Source organism: Euprymna scolopes, chromosome 28 (genome assembly GCF_053919585.1).
Source record: "Euprymna scolopes isolate OS-2025 chromosome 28, ASM5391958v1, whole genome shotgun sequence".
Taxonomy (NCBI): Eukaryota; Metazoa; Mollusca; class Cephalopoda; order Sepiida; family Sepiolidae; genus Euprymna; species Euprymna scolopes.
The window spans coordinates 87,837,485-87,851,263 of NC_136509.1; positions in this window are offsets into that span (position 1 = coordinate 87,837,485).

Genomic DNA, 13,779 nt, shown 5'->3' on the forward strand with positions numbered 1-13,779 from the left:
ACGCACCAATACGCGCTCTTTTACATCATGTTTCATTCCTAATTGATCTAATGATGATGTGATAATTTGGGTTTTATTATTTTTCTGTTTATTGTTTTTACACGTTATTAATCTTTCCTTTTGAGGAGTCACGCTTATAGAAAGTTAAAGATTTCTGGATTTGTATTGTTTAAATGATAAGTTATTTTTTAAGAAATAAAAAAGGAATTCTAGATATTTCTGGTACCTACGCGTATAATTGTAAAGCAAGTGTTGCCTAATTACCAACCACACCTCTCCTGAATCTGCACGCTTGAGTTCAGTAGGAAGAAATTACAGAGAGCACATGCACCATCTGTAATTCCGAAATGGTCACACACTTTTATACTCACCAGGTTAAACGTTGATATACGGTGATATATATGCATAGTAATTAATACGGCATAATCACGTTGACACATTGAGATATATCTAATATATACATATTAGAATTTGACCAAGAAAAGTACGATTCAGTCATAAAGTTAATGAAATCTTTTATTATTAGAGGTTAAGAGCATCGATAAGTACAGGATGGAACAATAAAATTGCCTCCATAGAAAAGACATGATTCCATTTCCGTTTGATGAAAACTGTGTTTCTTTCATTTGTCGCAGAACATCTACTAATTGGCCAGTTGAGTACAAATCTCTAGAGCAATAGGAGCGTTCTATTATGTCTGAAAGTGACACATGTTCAACGAGCGAGATCGGACATGCACCGCTCTAAAAATCATACTCACTACCGGTCCAAGTTATGAATACAGACTCCTTGCCAGCACCCTCAAAATACATCACTGGATTACCAGGAATAACAGAGACGTGCCCAGGATGATGAAAACAAAGTTTCCGACCACGTTTATGATGTTTGGTGTGGTTTACAATGAGGGGAAGATCATACCAGTTCATATCTTCAAAGTCGGCTTAAAAACCAACAACAAAGTGTACCTGGATGTGGAAAAGAGGGTGGCGATCGCCTGGTGCAAGGAGGTGGCCGCTGGCAAAGCTTGGGTGTGGAAGCAGGACTCAAAGTCGAACCACAAGTCCAAAGAGACCCAAGCTTGGCTTCAGAAGTAGAAGAACCACCTGCACACTTCTCTCCCTGGTTCCCTCCACCCCCGGTTTGAATCGTTGAGCTACTTCGTTTGCTCATACATCCAGAACATAACACACATTATCCCCTACAACACCAAAGCCAGCCTGATCGCCGCCATCTGCCAAGTATCTGCCGAGCCCCCGACAGCATTTTTTTGAAAAGCTATGCTACCAGTTCCGGCCCCGAATAGAGGCGGTGATAGAGGCTGAAGGCGGGTACATTGAATCGCCGTCAGCTCTACTAAATTATCAAGTTATCTGAATTGATTTTTTCAATGTATATATTTTTTTTAATTTTTACTGTTGTTTTCTTTAGGGCGACAACTTTATTGTTCAAACCTTTATATCCTCTTCAAGATTTTCTGTTTTACATTTTTTAAAATGCAAATACATATATTGCTTGGCCTTTTGGTCAAGATCAAAGTGTAGTATCTGTTCTTAAGATGCTGCAAGCTATGACTAGCAAAGACCAGATGTGGGGGCAACCCTACATGCCTGACCTTTAACCAGCTCCCATTTCCCACCTCTCGGGAGCTGGTCCCCTTTTTCCCTTCCCCCTCCCTTCACTCCTCACATTAAAAATTGGCCTTGTGCCTAATTTGCTCGGTGGGGGAGCAAATAAATACCATCTGTTCTTCAGATGCTGCACTTCCATTTCTTGTTCTCTTTCGGTGGAGGAGAAATCCTTCACGACTGAGACAATTTTTATTTTTGTACCTTTTCTCCACGTTAAAAAACGACCCTGGTGTCTAACTCTGTCCCGTGGGGAGGCATAGTAAATAGGTACATATATTGCTTCCTTAATCGAAGGTCATGGTCTTAGATAGTAATAAGACGATATCATTTCTTTTTTTTTAGATTTGCATCATTTTTGGGGGTTTTCTAATTCTAATATAACATGTTTATACGCGTAAAGGTTATTGTGTTACATGCGAATCATTCCTTTAAAATATACAGACATAAAATGGTGGAGTAATTAGCTGATTTCTTTTATTCAAGCTTCAATGAAGAATTATAAGAAGACATAAACACACGATTGTAACAATCAGTATTACTAAGAGAGTTCACTATCCATAACGCAATTTATTGTCGCGCCAAAAAGAGAGGAACATGTTTTCTACGAACGTTCAATTACACGTTCCATAATGGAACGATGGAGAGTGTCGCCAGTGATGTTTCGGCGAGGATCATGGGAATGTTTCGGGTCTTTCGACATCAGACATTCCTCTCCGCGCAGACCCGACCATAGGTGATCGGGCTCTAGTCCACTCTCCATAAGTACGCTCTCGCTCCTTGACAAAGTTCAAAAGAGAGTCGCAAACCTGATAGGCCCTGAACTGGTATCTAAACTTCAGCCTCTGTCCCATCGACGAAATGTTGCATCGCTCTGCCTTTTCTACAAGTATTTTAGTGGTGAATGCTCTGACGAACTGCAATCACTTGTGCCCCCACGACGTGAGCACCCTCGACAAACCTGACAGGCTGCTAAATCCCACCCCCACACTGTAGAGATCCCTAGATGTAAAAGATCTTTTTACTCCAATAGTTTCTTCCCCAGAACCGCTAGACTCTGGAATTCCATTCCAGGTCTCTGCTTCCCCAACAGTACTGACGTGCAGAAGTTCAAGTGTAACGTGAACCAACATGTTGCTGCCCAAATCCCTACATAGTACCCCAGTAGTTATTGCCCCTGATAGTAGTCCCTTACACCAAAGTCGCAATTTGCCTTGTTTGGGGTGAAAATGTAATAAAAAAATAAAAAAGACAGGTAACGTAAAAGATTACCATGGGCAGATAGAGTATACCATACGTAATGCTACATTGTCAATAACTAGCAAGACGAGTGAAAATTCCATAGAATAAGAAATATATATTTATTCCACAAATACGCTTTGAAAAGGCTGATATTTTTTCTGAAACACGCAAAAATATCTTTTTATAACGCTAAAAACAATATCACACATAAAATATGAGTTTATTAACATTTCCATGAAAATAGTGTCGATAATATTTTAAATATATAACTGACATAAATTAGATTAATTTTAGGGTACAAAGAAATATTCATAAAATAATATTGAGCTACATATGTGAATAAATTAATAAAATAGCATCGTAAGAGACAATATTTCTTTTTCAAACGAGTGCTACTTGACAGAAAATATTCCTTTTTGCCCTGTTTCTTTTTAATGTTCGTTTTTTTTTTCTTTTTACTTTACGTTTCGCCGACATTTTTCTTTAGAAAGCGTCCCGCACGTCGAAATTATCATTCCGACAGTGATCATATATTATTATAATGATATTCGAAAACGAAGCTACATCAATGAAGGTTATTCTCATATTCTTTCCAAGTATTGTAAGATTGGTATATTCTAGGTCAAAATTTACGCATCTGACCTTTTTGTGAAACAAATTACCTTGAAAAATTATATTTGAATTTTTTACATACGGAATAAATAAGGAAGGAGAAAACATATAATTATAGAGATTGGGCGTCCGTCCTAAAACGGGCTTTTACTAATTACTTATTCCGGTTGCCACTTGATCTATTCCTTGCTATTCTAATACTCCTAAAGGGTTCAAATATAGATGCAATATTTTTCTGGAAGAAAATACAAGAATACTTACGCATAAACATACAGACATCTTCTCTTCTCTTCTCTATATAAATAAAATTAACTCATTTTTCCCCGTCGGATTTTGACCTTAATAGGATTTAAAATCAAGATATTTCATGCAAATATAATATGCACAAACGGCAGAACAATATCTGAGGTGTGTTATAGGCTTATTATTTCTCAAATTCCTCGATAATCTTAGATTTCTATACTTTTTCTGCTGAGAAGTCACGGCCAAAATCGGTTAAGATCAATGGAAGTGGTAAAATATTTTCTCTCTAATAAATTCCTCCTCCCCCTGCCACCACTTAACACCATTTGGGGATCGTTCACAAGGAACAGTTGAGAAGAGAACACCGGTTTGGCTTCGTAGTTCTTTTATGTGAAGTTATTTAAAATCACTAAACTTAGCTGCAGTGCTCTGGTTAGCCTGCTGGACAATTCACATTATATTTTCACGTTCGCGCCGACCTACCGTAGTCGTTTTTTTTTGTTTTTTTTTTCCTAAACAATTGGAATGGACTTTCCTTGGTGGCCGAACTGTTAACGTTGTAGATGTTTGTTTTTTTTTTCACACTTTATTTTCCTACTTTTACTCATGACTGCGGGTTTGATCCTTCCTACTTACCTACCATAACATTTTTTAAAACTCCCCCCCGTCCCGGAAACAAACACTCGGGCAACGCCGGGTACCCCCGCTAGTATTTAATAAAAGAGATGAATTAATCGCCAAATATGGGCATAAGCAAAGGTTTAACATAACAAGTCCTTAAATTAAGAATCTATCCATTCGTCGTTGGTTGATTTAAGCCTCATAGTGATGCTCCGCTTTACGATTAGAAAGAAATTTTATATTAAGTTGATGTGCAGATTTGTATTGTATTTTTCTTTAAACACTAATGTGTGCTCTTCTTAACATCACTATCACACGAAGCATTTTCTACAAACATGTCTTATCCTTTTTGTAATCACACACGTACATACACAAACTCCGCCTTCTCTCTTTCTTTCTCTCTCTCTCTCCATCTCTCTCTCTCTCTCTCTCTCTCTCTCTCTCTCTCTATATATATATATATATATATATATATATATATATATATATATATAATAAATTCCACAGCCAAACAACGTCGCAGCTCACAAGAGCCATGACAGTCAAAGAACCGGAAGTTCAAGACTCGAGTTTCGCCCTCATTTGGGTTCATCGGTTAGACACATCCGAACTCAGGATTCGAAACCCGAGCCTCTTGCATGCAAGGCAAGCCCTCTACCAACTGAGCAAACACACACACACACACACACACACACACACACACACACGCACATATATATATATATATATATATATATATATATATATAGAGAGAGAGAGAGAGAGAGAGAGAGAGGGAGATTAAATGACAAAATGTTATATTCCAAAATTCATCATGTTGACCATCTTATAATTTATTACTTTAATTCAGTTGACTTATGAAGTTCAATATGGCGTAAGGGAAAATATAAAGGTATCTGTATCTTCTCTTCCAATTCCCTGATTAACCATGTCAAATCAAATTTCAATTCCTTTTGGCGAATTGATTGTTGTTATTTCTTCTGATGAGTTAAGGGCATAATAGATTCACTGACTGATATAGTAATTATTAATTAATAATTGAGCGATTGATTTTGCACGACAGAACAGATACTGTCAAGAATTATATAAGCCAACTGAATTAAATGAATGAATTATAAGATAGTCAACATGAATTTTGGCATATAACTTCTTGTCATTTATTCTCTATATTGCTCTGTAATAGTATTGAGCTTCTTAAATAAGGATTGATATATAATAAGAAAATATATTTCTATAATAAGTATATATATATATGTTTTGCTAGTATATATATATATATATATATATATATATATATATATATATATATATATATATATACTAGCAAAAGTGCCCGTCATTGACTGGGTTCAAAACCAGCATCAGAAAATTGACTCTGATGTATTAAAGTATTATAGGTTATGAAAAGGAAGGGTTGTAACGAGATAGCTTCGAATTTGGGGGTATCAAAACCAAAGCAAAATATGGTGAAAGTAAAAATAAAATAGATAAACCCCATAATTAATTATACCATATCTGTTCACACTGAAACACTTATCACAATATTCTGTGGATCTATATTAAAAAACCTTGTTAAACTTTGTGACATATTTCCATTCTATGGAGGTCAGGCGCGAACGAACACCCCATAATTTTATTATACATTATTTCTTCAAACTGAAACATAATTATCAAAGTATACTTACGCAGATAGATATGAAAAGTCTCTATTAAAGTCTGTGCCCATTTCTATTCTATGGAGGCCAGGCGCGAACGCAGACCCCACAATTATTATTATACCATACCTATTTAAGTTAAAACATACTTATCAAAGTATACTTATGTACATCTATATCAAAAACACTTGTAAACGTTTTTTGTTAATTTTTTAATTTTTTATTTCCATACTTTGTGGACCAAGCGCGTAAACACCCACCACAATTTTAATGAATCATCATTATGCCAGATCAAACATACCCATTCCTGTGTCTCGATACATCTTCTATCATAATATGTAATCAGTTTTCTATAATAGTGAACCATATAGGAGTCTATTCGTGGCCAGACACATACGCAGACGTTCAACTTTATATATATATATATATATATATATATATATATATATATATATATATATATATATATATATATATATAAGCGGCCTGGCAAGGATACAAGGGAGACACCACACACACACATGCACACAAACCTAAGCAAAAGCAATCTCAAAGCAACAAAACTGAATCTAGGGAAAATATGGGCATATTTTAATGGTTTGAAAATTTCCAGCTGACTACGATTTGGTTTTCTTCAAGTCCAATGTAAACAAATTCTTGTTGAACCATCCCATTAAATAATCCAATTTACCATATTTCTACTACTAACGATTACTAAGAAATTATCCCATTAACTATTGTACACTCAATAACCCTTATCCTCGAGTAGTCTCCGGGCCTTGATAAGTGGTGACCCCTTTGTAAAATATATATATATATATATATATATATATATATTTTGAAAAAAAAACATGTTCTTTTTTAAGAGATGCATGAACTTTACAAAAGAAAATGGCGTTTATTATTTTCATGTAATTTTTACGCATCTGTTTATTTCAATTTTCACTTTTCTTATCCTCGTCGCTTGGAAGTGTCGGCACTCATGCAGACAAGCGTCTTACCCAGCCGCCATCATTGTAGCACTGTTCGGGGTTTGTGATCATTAAAAGAATTGGTAATGATTGGGTAGACGCAATTAAGTGATGCGCAAACACGACTTTCGTGCTGCGACAAAAGAGGGTGCGGAACGCCTACCCCATCCAACCGACAGATTTTGTTTTTTTTGTATGTCTGTCGTTAGCAACATTTGTTGTTTGTTTGCAGTAGTATATGCATAGAGAGGAGAAGATGGAATGCAAACATCCCACACAAACTTAAATAGAGTTAGACGTGTTCGTATTTCGTCACAAACAGAAAGAGATGAGAAGACCGATACAGATAATCAGGATGAAGATGAGAGACTCCAGTTTTTAGTGGATACTTTAACAGGTTTCGTTTAGTTAGTCATGTAAAAAAAATTGTTGGAAGATAATAAAGAAGAAAAAGAATACGAGGAAGAGGAGGAAGAGAGAATAAAATTTAGAGAAAAAGGAGTACTTTTCGACGTAAAGTACTTTGATTTATAAACCAATTAATGTTTGTGTATATAATAATAATAAAAGTCTGTGTTGAATTGGCTTAACATACATACATTTTGAATTTGCACGTAAACAACACTTTTATCACGGAGAGAAAACATATATTTATATAACTTTTCACGCGTGACCACGCGGATCTCCTAAGCTGGACATTTAAAAATCTCCGTTGATAACACTGTACGCGTCTTGTTTTCCTTAGTGGCATCATGCAACGAGGGATAAATAAGACGAAACTAAATAAATAAATAAATAAAAACTGTATCTATCCCGATGAAGACGTTATTATGTCGAAAAGTACTTTCATTTAGAAACAAGTAAATGTTTGTTTATTCTTTTAAAAAGATCTGCGTTGAATTAACTTGCTAAACTTAAAAAAAAAGAACTATATATGTATATTAGTTCTGAATTTGGTTGAGAATACCTGCTGTGCTAATAAGTATTAAATGCAGTGGTTTGAGATAATTCATTGAGCGAATTCCAAAAATCATTATAACATTTTAGAATCTGTCTCTACTGCGATTCAAAAACCTCTGTGCCTGTGAAAGGAATCGGACAAAATCTTTTTGGGGAACTTTAACAACTTCTCTTCTGTTTACTTTTCACACACAGGTGGCGCCATTTAAATCGCTTTATACTTGTTTATTGTATTAAATTATTTTTTGATCGTCTTTTGGCAACTTAAACATAAAAAAATCCCGTATTTCTCTTTATTTTTTCATTTAATCTTATTTTCCATTGCTATCGATTTTTTTTTTCTGATGAGATGATATCCAAAAGAGCTCTATAGAAATTTCCGCTAATGCTCAAATGTGTATATAAATTTTGTACCTCCACATTTATATATCTATATATCCATAGAAGTGAAAATGTCTTTTTTTGTTTATTTTACTTCAGTCGAAGTTCTCAGAAATCAAGGGGCCCGCAACCTGGGGCAAACACTTGAACTTCTATATGAGATACATAGATGTTCGATTGTACCATCTAAGTTCTTTATCTCTCAAATACTGAGTTAGTAAAGAAATTGAGAACAAATTTCCTCTCCCCAATTAACCATTTTTATACGTTGTAGTATATCTTTCATTTTGGTCTCTTGGTCTTACTGGATTCCAGGACAAATATTTATTTAGTCTGGTGGAGTATCTAGCTTCGTGTTATTACTTGAGGTAACATCACTTGGAGAAGGTGCACCCTTCCTCATAAAAGCTAATGCGGGTCAGCGATATTGAGATCTTCTTTGGGCAGCGAATTTTGAATATTTGGTCAGGGTTTACTACTAGGGAAAAAGTATCTACATGCCTTGTTATTCTGACAAACCCTTGTACAGAGAGACCTTAGACACTAGTGGGCAGTGTCTAGTAGGCATTCAAGTTCTCTCCAGTAGGCATTCAAATTCTGATGTCTGTGTGAGTGTGTTTGTGTCTGTGTACATTTTTCTTCCCAATAACTCTGTCAATTTTCGGTTTAGAAACTAGAGATTTGACAGAAGGTGTATTGAGATTTGTGGAAAACACTTTAAGCGGTTTTCGGCCAGAAATTAAGCTGTCAAGGGATAAAAGTTAAACGATTATCCTTTGAAATCTCTATCAAACTCCTCCGCCAATTTTGGGTCTAAACACTTGAAATTTTAAAAGAAGGTTATTTGAATATGGATCTTAATTTATAATTTCATTTGAGCCCAAATAATAAATGTTACGGGATCAAAATTGGCATCAAAGTTACAAAAAAATTTACCCCTTCGGTCTCTACCAAATTACTCAGCCAATTTCCTGTCTAAACATTTGAAATTTTACATAAAGGGTATTCAAAAACAGGGCAAGCTTTTTAATCAATTTGGGTCGAAAATTTGACCTACCAAGGAATCAAACTTTAAAATAGTTAACTTTTGCGGTGTCTAGCAAACTATTCAGCCAATTTTGGGTCAAAATATTTGAAATTTATATATAACGGTTATTCAGACTTGCGGCAAGCACTTTAATCAGTTTGAGAGCAGAAAGTTAATTGCCAAAAGGTCAGTGCTAAACGAGTAGACCTTTGCAGATTCTATCAAATTCCCCGCCAATTTTGGGTCTAAACACTTGAAATTTTAGATGTAAGTAAATTGGACATAGGCCAAGCTTTCTTTTTATTTTACACCAAAATAATAGATTTTAAGGGGTCAAAATTTGGGTCAAAGTTTTCAAAAAACTGACCTCTGCGGTCTTTATGAAATTGCTCAGAGAATTTTTGTTCTAAACATTTGAAATCTTACGTAAGTGTATTCACATGTAGGGCACGTTATCAAAAGTAAAGCCAGGTTGAACTGGTAGCATATATATATATATATATATATATATATATATTTATATATATATATATATATATATATATATATATGCATATTTATATATATATATTTATATATATATATATATTGTTAATAAACTACAAAAGAATATATTCCAAAGTTCATGATGCTAACCACCTTACAGTTTATTCCTTCAATTCAGTTGGCATTTACAATTCCTGACAGTATATTTTTCGTAGCGCAAAATCAATCACTTAATTATAATATCAATCAGTGATTCTATTATACCCTTCACTGAATTATAAGATTCGCTGATTTATATAATAATTAAGTGATTGATTTTGTGCTACGAAACAGATACTGTCAAGCATTGTAGATGTCAGCTGAATTACAGGAATAAATTATAAAGTGGACAACATCATGAACTTTGGAATATAGTCTTTTGTAATTTATTAACAATATATATATATATATACGTTTATATATATATAAGTACATATATATAAGTACATACATATATATATATATATATATATATATATATATATATATATATATATATATATATATATATACTAGTAGTTCAACCCGGCTTTGCTCGGGCCCTATGTAGTCTATTGTCATTTATTCACTATACTGCTTTGTAATTACATTGAGATTTTAAATAAGAATTGGTATACATTATAGAACAACACATATTTCCGCAGAAAAAAAATATACTTATATATATATATATATATATATATATATATATATATATATATATATATATATATACATAATTATTACTAGAATTTTTGCTAATTACTACTACCATTTCTTTCAATACCTACAGACATTAATGTTTCATTCTTACGGAAATAATCAATGCAAGGTGCCACGATTACCGCCGGTTGGGAGATTCGAACCAGGCCACGAAGTTATCTCTGTCTTGATTATCAAGGGATGATCCCTCACGGACAAATTTAACCTGAGAAATATCGTTAAAATTAAAAAAAAAAATTTTAATGTCGAGACGTCCGTCTATAGTAATCTAATTATTATGACATAATGATCTACACATACGAGCTTTCTTACAACTGTAAAGTGCTCAAGAATGAGAACCGATTTCTTATTGATAAATGGGCCGATATATATATATATATATATATATATATATATATATATATATATATATATATAGCTGTACACCTATAAATTCGTTTTTCTTTGTGTGTATTGATATTCATATTAAAAAAATACTTTTCTACTTATTTAAAAAGAAAATACAATTTTCTTATATATGGTTTGTACAATTGCATCCATCTGCAAAAGATCTAGCTAATTTGCATATTCTTTTAAACATTTATTTTAATTAATTCCTTATTAGTTTTTTTCGGTTTTATTATGGAATGACCATCTTTAGTTAACTATTACGTGTAATTATATTCATGCAGATGTTCTATATGATTTATCCTTGCATAATATTTGCGAAAAAGTTTACAGGAAACACACAATTGTTTCCATATACATTTATGTATACGTATATATATATATATATATTGAAATTTTGCCTACCAAACTCCTTTTAGAGTTTTTGATCTACAGACATGAAACTTTATATATAAGGTATTTGAATACATGCTAAACTTTATATTTGGGTTTTAGCCCGGAAAAATCGGTACAAAAGTGTGAAAATTAAAAAAAATGAAATTTGCCAGGTGAAGGTCGAACGCCGCCATTACGAATGCATAACTTAGTTGCGATTGGTTCATATTTTAATTTTTAGCCTCGCAGTCAACATGTTTTTATAGCCCAGTCATTTACGGCAGAGGCAAAATAAATCGTGAGCTGCACGTTTTGGTTTCGATTCTCGGTGGTGGCGCATGAGTCTTTTTTTATACTTTTTAAATCATTACTATATATTGCAGCCAATCTATCTATCTATATCTATAAAAATGAAAATGTCTGTGTGTCTTTTTTCTATGGTAGTTAAGAAAGACTATTATACAGAAAGGCATTACTTTACATATTCACACTCTTTAATATATACATATACACGTAACCTTATGAACAGTACATACGGCTCGAGCAAAGCCTGGCGGAACTGCTAGTATATATATATATATATATATATATATATATATATATATATATATATATATATATACTAGCAGGCCGCTCGGCTTCGTCCGGTCGTAATATGAGCCTAAATATGATACTTTAATCCATACAGATTTCGTATTCATAAATATAGTGCCAAAACTATTGAATATTTTATTGTAAGCGTTTAAACTTTTTAAATCTTTACTATATATTGGGTCCAATATAATATGAAAATAAATACGAACTCTTTATTAATCAAAATATAGTATTTAAGCGTGTTTTACGACCGGTACATACCGGGCGGCCTGCTCGCATCATAATCAAAGTCTGAATTTTTCACCTGAATTTTTTACGTCAAACTTTTCAAACTTTACAACAGAGGCGGGAACGTTATATGTCTTGGTTTTGATTCTAGTTAACGGCACTTAAGTCGTGTTTGTATTGTTTTACTTTTGAAATCACTCCTATATATTCGTATAATCTCCATATTTAATACGTTGATTGCAGAAATCCCTCTCTGGACCAAAGTACCGTAAGTTTATAATAACAGTTTCTATATACAAATTTATTATGTCTAAACTACCATCTCATGTAACTTTAGAACGCCGTTTTATACACATTTATTCATTATAATAAATTTCTGTATTACATTCTAGGAGAAACGTCATCACGATCGCCAACACCTTTAGATGAAGTAGTTACTACTTTTCCCTCTTAATCTAAAGTTCTGATACCGCCACCAAGAACACTGGGAAGTAATATACACCTTATACATATACATCCCTCTCTACTATTGTAACTGGCTAAAAAAAAATAATACACAAACCATTACCTTTCCTTTTCCACTTACAAAAATATTAATTTCTCCCTCATTCAGTTCCACGAATTCTAATTGGCTGGGAGTAAAATAAAATCGGTTATTCAGGATTACACGTTTACTAAAACGAGCACTCTGGACCTTAACAAACATGGCCTCTCTTTTTACCACCTGAAATCATTTTACTTAAAGCAACCCGATATTTTCCTTTATTTTCTAAATATAATACTTCGTTTACTATATTAATGTGTTACACTCTTTACCTTAATAAAAAAACAAGCACGTAAACACAGTCTTGGAGGTTTTCAGAACCGCGAGCAAGAGACTATAGAAGCAAATATACGCGGATATACATATATACATAGACAGAGAAAGGAACGTCGTCATGATCGTAGCTATGCTAAAGTTTTTAACTCATTTAATTAATCAAGTTACACGAAGGTAGATAGATGGATGGATAGATAGATAGATAGATAGAAAGAAAGAAAGACAGACAGACAGAGGGAGGGAGAGAGATAGAGTGAGGAAGATAGAGAAACGTGTCGTCATCTTATTTAGTTGAGCAACTATAGATCATTTTATTTGGTTAAGCAAGTATAGAAAATCGATACAGAGAGAGAGAGAGAGAGAGAGAAAGAGAAAGAGAGAGCTAGGCAGGGAGGGACAGAGAAGGAGAGAGAGAGAGAATGGGGGCGCGTCGTCAACATCATAGCGGTCCTAAATTTTGAACTCATTTTATTTGGTTAAGTAAGTTACACGGATATAGATACATATAGAGAGAGAGAGATGGAGGGAGGGACAGACAGAAAGAGATATATATATAGAGAGAGAGAGATAGAGAGAGGTAGAGAGATAGATAGATAGAGAGAGAGAGAGAGAGAGAGAGAGAGAGAGAGAGGGGAGCCTCCTCATCATCGCATTCGTTCTAAACTTTTGAACTCGGTTGGTTTAGCAAGTATACACCGAGATATATACGGAGAGAGATAGAAAGAGAGAGAGAGAGAGAGAGAGAGAGAGAGAGGGCGTCGTCATCGTAGCCGTGCTGAACTTTTTTACTCATTTTATTTAGGTCGCAAAG